At 46.8% G+C, this 5,720-nt stretch overlaps 1 long non-coding RNA gene across 1 annotated transcript; it reads right to left on the reverse strand.

The window, feature by feature from the left end:
* Positions 1–2,248: 2,248 nt before the first annotated feature.
* On the reverse strand, positions 2,249–5,367 carry LOC148183011 (uncharacterized). Its single transcript, XR_015773979.1, has 4 exons — positions 5,238–5,367; positions 4,850–4,923; positions 3,515–3,666; positions 2,249–2,874 (listed from the first exon to the last, which is right to left on the reverse strand). It is a non-coding gene; the product is annotated as an uncharacterized LOC148183011 (long non-coding RNA).
* Between the last annotated feature and the right edge of the window lie 353 nt (positions 5,368–5,720).

Below are 5,720 nucleotides of genomic sequence, written 5' to 3' on the forward strand. Positions count from 1 at the left end.
CTTTCCTCTCTCCCTTTTTTCCCATTTTTTTTTTTTTTTTTTAAAAGACTTCTCTGTGTTTGGGCCATTTCCCAGCCAACTCTGTCAGGATGGCAGACAGCTGTTTGTTCTTTACTCACTGTGAGTTTCAACATATACACACGTTGATCTGCATTAGCAAAGTCGAAAAAAGCAGAATCCTTGCCACCAAAAGTGTTCTAGCTCACAACATCCACCTCTTCGCCCTTCTGGTGCTTAAGAAAAGTTCCAAGGAAGATTATATGCTTCTGGTTAAAAAAAGAAAGTAGTTGTTGGTGGGATGATTGCTGGGTTTTTTTAGAGCTTGACTCAGAATTGGAGTCTCCATCACATCAAACTGAACTTAAATCAAGGTTTCTCTCCAATTTCATGTCTCTGCAATTCCAGGAAGTCAAATCCAGCAACAAATCACCAATTCTTAAAAAAACACAGGGATAGAATTTACATTAACCCAGGGCATCTTAACACCCCTGTGAGATAAATCCAGATAACTGGAGGCAGAGTTTCCCAACAAATACATGTACAGCGTCCTTTGGTTTTTTATTAAAATCTTAATCCTGCTCTTGTACTTTCCACCCAGCTGAACGGGCAGAGACATTTCCTGAAGCAAAGACCATTCCCTGCTTGTGTAAGACTTTGCAATGAGCAGGCTCCCAAAAATTAGACAACAAATTATGGACAGGAGAGATGGGAGGCGGAGTGAGAGTTGGCCAGCTCACGAGCCATCAAGGGGGATGGATAACATCAAAAACAAACTCCACCTGGAAAGCTGCATGTAGGCAGCAGAGCAGAGCAAGTTTAATGCATTCAGAGCCTGAGGCATTGTTTAGCAAGTGGGTGGATGCTTTTTGAGCCAACTTCATCTACCCAAATGGTGTCAGAGCCATTGTAAACTGCCTTGTTAAATTAGGGTCACAAAGCAATCCAGAGCTGAGGAGGGCCAGCAACAAAAGGCTGCACAACACAAAACAGGCACATGCTACAGGAGGCAGGTAATGGCAGCACCTGCTCTGCAGGAAACCTTCCTCACCCTGCAGGCAACATATCAGCCTGAGCCCCTCAGTGCTCGGGAGGATACTGTCTCCATCTGATCTGGGCTACCTCAGCCAGACTCCTCCAGGTTTCCTTGTCACTAACAAGAGGAAAGAGTCTTTCTGATGGGTGTCAAAAATCTGACTTGGACTTCTGCATGCAGCTGTCAAACAGAGCAGCCTCCCCCAGCCTCCTCTGCCTTGACTCCTCTCTTTTATTCTTGCATTTGTTCCCTAAAAGCAGGGGAAGCCTGCAAATAAATAAAGTACCTCACCCCACAATACTTGTACTGATAGCTGAGCTTTCAGATTCAGCCACAGTAAAACAACATTTAGACCCTGCTCATTTATTCCACTGCATCAGATGAGTCAGATGAAACACAGCTGAGACCACACCAGCCATCACTGCCCCACAAACCACTTCACTGGCCTCGAAGAGAGATGAAAACCCCAGATCCCTGGCTGACAAGTGTCCTGCCTGCAGCCCTGGGGGTGTCTGCAGCCCAAGAGCTGTGCCCAGCTCCAGCCCACGCAGACCCCACGGGCACTGGACACGTCCACACGGCCAGAGGACAAAGCAGCCCCAGGGAGTTGAGCCTTCTCCTCATCAATTTTTAGGAGCAAACCACTGCCCAACATAACAGGCATGTTTTCCAGTGTTCACCAGAGCACAAAGCTTGACAAGACAGGACTAAAAGGAAACCAGGGATTCGAGCCACCTCCCGACCAGTTTTCCATAATGGGAATGCCAGACAAGGGCTGGCAGCTGGTGTGTGGCAAGAGAGAGCTGCTCCTTAGGGCCTCCCTGAGGACTCAGCTCCCTCACCTTCACAGCCATGGAGTTTCTCACTGTAGGTGCCTGACATTTTGCAACACCTTCCTGCACCTCAGCCCCACATCTGTCACAAACCACAGCCAAGTTCTGCACTTTGTAGAATTTCTAAATATTGTACCTACAGTGTCCTGCTGCTGGCAGGGTAATTTCCAGTTCTGCCCTTCCCAGTGCCTGTTGTAACATTAAACTTTATTTTACTTGGCAGCCAGAGCTCACTTTTTAAGCAGCTGTGAGCAAAAGACCCCTCAAGTGATGCAAATAAACATAGTTTTATTTTTAATTTGCAAATTAAAACAAACAACTTGTGTTCCAGGCAGTGAAGTCCACATCTATGTCCATAAACCCCAACACAGCGCAAAGGAGACCTTCTGGCCTTTCCAGTGCTCTGAGAAGGGCCTGGTTTTACCCTTAATATTGCACATTGATAAGGATAGAAAACTTCTGATGCATCTCGGAGTCCTCTTTGCATAACCCCCTGAAATCTGAGGCCTGCTGTGCAGACTATGGTTTCCACTGAAATAAAAGTCCAACTGAGCAGGAGATAGGAATTAAGTCCAGAGCATAGGTTTAGCCTACAGAGAACTGAAACTGTGGAGTAGATCTGACTCGATTTTGTCCATGGTCTTGTTCCATGTGGTGAGGGCAGGTTTGTAAAGACCACATTTGGGAACTATTCCCAGCAGCAGCAGCAATCTGCTGTTTCCCCAGGAACAGCAAGTCTGAATGCCCAGTAAATTTTTATTCTCATTGCTGATGGCAGTGGTTTTATTCCTGACAAACTGAAACCACTGAAGCCCAGCACTAAAATGCAAGTTGGTCATTCCTCACCCAGCCTGGCTCCCTGGAAACACAGGAGTGACAGAGAGGCAGTGTCTGCAGGCCTGGCATCACCGCGCTGCCACTCCACACACAGCTCCTGTAGCAGGAGCAGCAGATGGAGAAGGATTTTTCAAATGGCAGAGCTGGGCCTTCCTTGGGAGACATACGGCTCTAGCAACAGAGGAAAACAACCAGTGAGGAGGTTTGAGGAGAGCAGTCCTGGAACACATGTGAGAAACAAATGCGAGGCAGAGCAGGGGCTCTGGAGCTTTTGTTGTTCCTGGCATGGCACTATGTTGGATACACAGGGTCTTTTTCAAGTAGGACCAAGTTTAAATGAAACACCTGATGAGTGGCTATTTCAAGCTACATCCTCAAGATAGAGGAGATAGCCAAAAGCCTGGGTCCTGCAGTCTCTGGCACAGCACAGGTCTCTGCGGGGAACTAAAACTCAGAAGGTGAAGATGCACCAAGCATGCACAAAGCTTCCAATCTAGATGTGCCCACACATGCTGCTGTACTACAAAGAGGTGCCAAGAGCAGAGCTTTTTGAGTTAGAAAGGCACACAGGCAGGCAGTGAGAGAACTTCAGATTTGTGCTAAGTTCCCTTAGCATGTAAACTATATCTACTATAAATATACACACAATTTATTTATATGTAGTAAAGGCACAAGGGCTCAGGGGCGCTTGGCTCACTTTGAGTTTATGTCCCTCCCACAGGCTTTCTGCAAAGGTTTAGGAAACCTTCTGCTCCCATCTTCCTCTAGGTTGGGTTGTTACATTTGTAAAATGAAAAAGTCAATCCTTCACCTGTTCCTGGTTCAGATCCACTTGCATCAGCATTGGTATTGATGGAGCAGTTCAGATCACTCATTTCTCTGTAAGCTAAACGTTGGTATTACTGCATGGTGTAGGGCTGCCATTCTGCTACTGCTCCTTGAGATTGACTTGGCTTACTGTGACTGGAGGAAAGAGGAAAATCAAGCTGCAAATTCACCAGCTCAGGATATCATGGTATTCTGAAGCTGATCAGTGCAACTGGGTGGGTCGAACAGCTTCGCTGTGGAGTTTGGAGATAGGAGGCCCTAGATAGAGTTTTCATTAATCTCTCCCATGGATGCTGAAACTCAGAAGATTGTTTCCAGTACCTCTGCCCACCAGCTTTTCCCAATTCAGCCCGTTGCTTGTGGGAGATTTGTGCAAGAAGCCAATCTGCTATTCTAATGCAACTCAAAGCCAACTCCTTCACAGCGGACAAAATACAGTCAGAGCAAATTTCATATCTGCTTTCCCAAGGTCCCTTCTCTCAAACAAATAAACAACAAAAAAAAAAGTTTATTTTTACAGAGCTTGGCTTAAAAAGCCAGACTTGGAAATGTACTGAGTGGAGCAATTCTCCAGCACCACCCAAAACTAGCCAGCAAAGGAAAGCTTGCCAAGGCTGTTAATTTGACGGCTGGGGGGGAAACGAAACCTATTGCTGCCATCTGCACAAAGGAAACAGAGGCAAAGCAAAACCCTGCTGTGTGAGCAGAAAGAAAGGTTCAGCACAGCAGAGACAACACAAACCATATGAGACACTTGTTAAACCCCCTCCCTGCTTCTTTTTCCACCACTAAATGCTGCAGAACAATGATCAATCTATTCAATAGAAGCTTCAAACAAGACCCCCAGGACCATAAGTGGTGCAGGTCTCTGTTTTCCTACAGATTCTGGCACACTGAGGCCTTGCTCCCTGCTAAATCTTTAAGACAACATGAATAGTTTGCATACTCTGAGCCCCACAGATGGTTTGGATCTAAAGGCCTTGTGCAGACTGGTCACGAAACCCATCCTCATAGCGAGAATTTGGGATGCATCACATTTTTACTGTTGCTTGTACTGTTCAGTTTGTGAAGCAGAACAAACAAGTGAGCTTTTTTTTAAAAAAGGCAGTTGGAAAGAGCTTGGTCTACTGTGAGCTCTTGGTTCAGCTCATTTCACCCCAAAGGTAAGTGTGGCTTTCCTGCGGGCTACTGCCCAGGTGAAGAAAACCTCTCCCTAGTAATCCTGCTCTGGTGGGGGTTAATCTGTAACCACCTCTATCTGTGGCCCGGGCCGCTACAGCTGCACCAACATCTCGGGCTGGAAAGCTGGCAGGAATACCTTGGTAGTGCACCAGGAGGCTCTGGGAATTTCATTACATTTTCCACTCACCCAGCGTGTCTCCGGAAGGCCATCTACGGAAGAGAACAGAACCAGTGTTGCCGCCCAACCCTCTGGAGTTTCTCCTTTCACACCCACTGCCAAAGCACAAACACCCTCACCCCAGGCCAGATTCTGATCTTCTTTATACAACAAAACCCAAAATCCACTAATATCAGCTACAGGCTCTTGCTGCAACATCTGAGCAGCAATCCCAAGGGGGACAAGCCCTCCCCTCCTGCTTGCAGCAGTGCTGAGCACTGATTCTCCATTGCTTCCAACTGAAGTTACAAGAAAAAAAAAACCATATCCCAGCACAGTCCCTGGAGTAGAGGGACTGGCACCCCACCTTCCAGGCTGGATAGAGGATCTAGTACATGTTCAGGCTTGTTGTTGCCTGTCCCTCAAGTGACACTTGCAGTGGTGGCGTAGCACTCAGGCACTTTTCACTTCAGCTTTGAAAGAAGCTGCAATTCACAGAGCTGGCAGGGGCAAGGGGTGAAGAATTTATCAGCTCTGCAGTTCATTTTAGAGAGGGCACACACAAAATGCAGCTCAGCTGGATTCATTCATCTCTTCATCTGAGCAGATGTGAGGATATCCGGTGACCTTGCTGAAAACAGACTCACCTGGAGAGATTCAGAGATTTGTATGAAAACCAGAGCTCTTCCAGAAAAGTTTGCACTTGGTGGTTGCAAAATTCTCCTTGCAAGCAAAAAATCCTCCTGCAAATAACAGACCACCAGCAGGGTCTCACACACAGAAACATCTCTGTGCTCACAGGATACAGAGAATTTCCCTAGGAGCCAGAAAGAGGAAGAAAAGGTGTAAG

Source organism: Pseudopodoces humilis, chromosome 16, assembly GCF_049639895.1.
Source record: "Pseudopodoces humilis isolate 2021_Gansu_Grassland_sample_001 chromosome 16, ASM4963989v1, whole genome shotgun sequence".
Classification (NCBI taxonomy): domain Eukaryota; kingdom Metazoa; phylum Chordata; class Aves; order Passeriformes; family Paridae; genus Pseudopodoces; species Pseudopodoces humilis.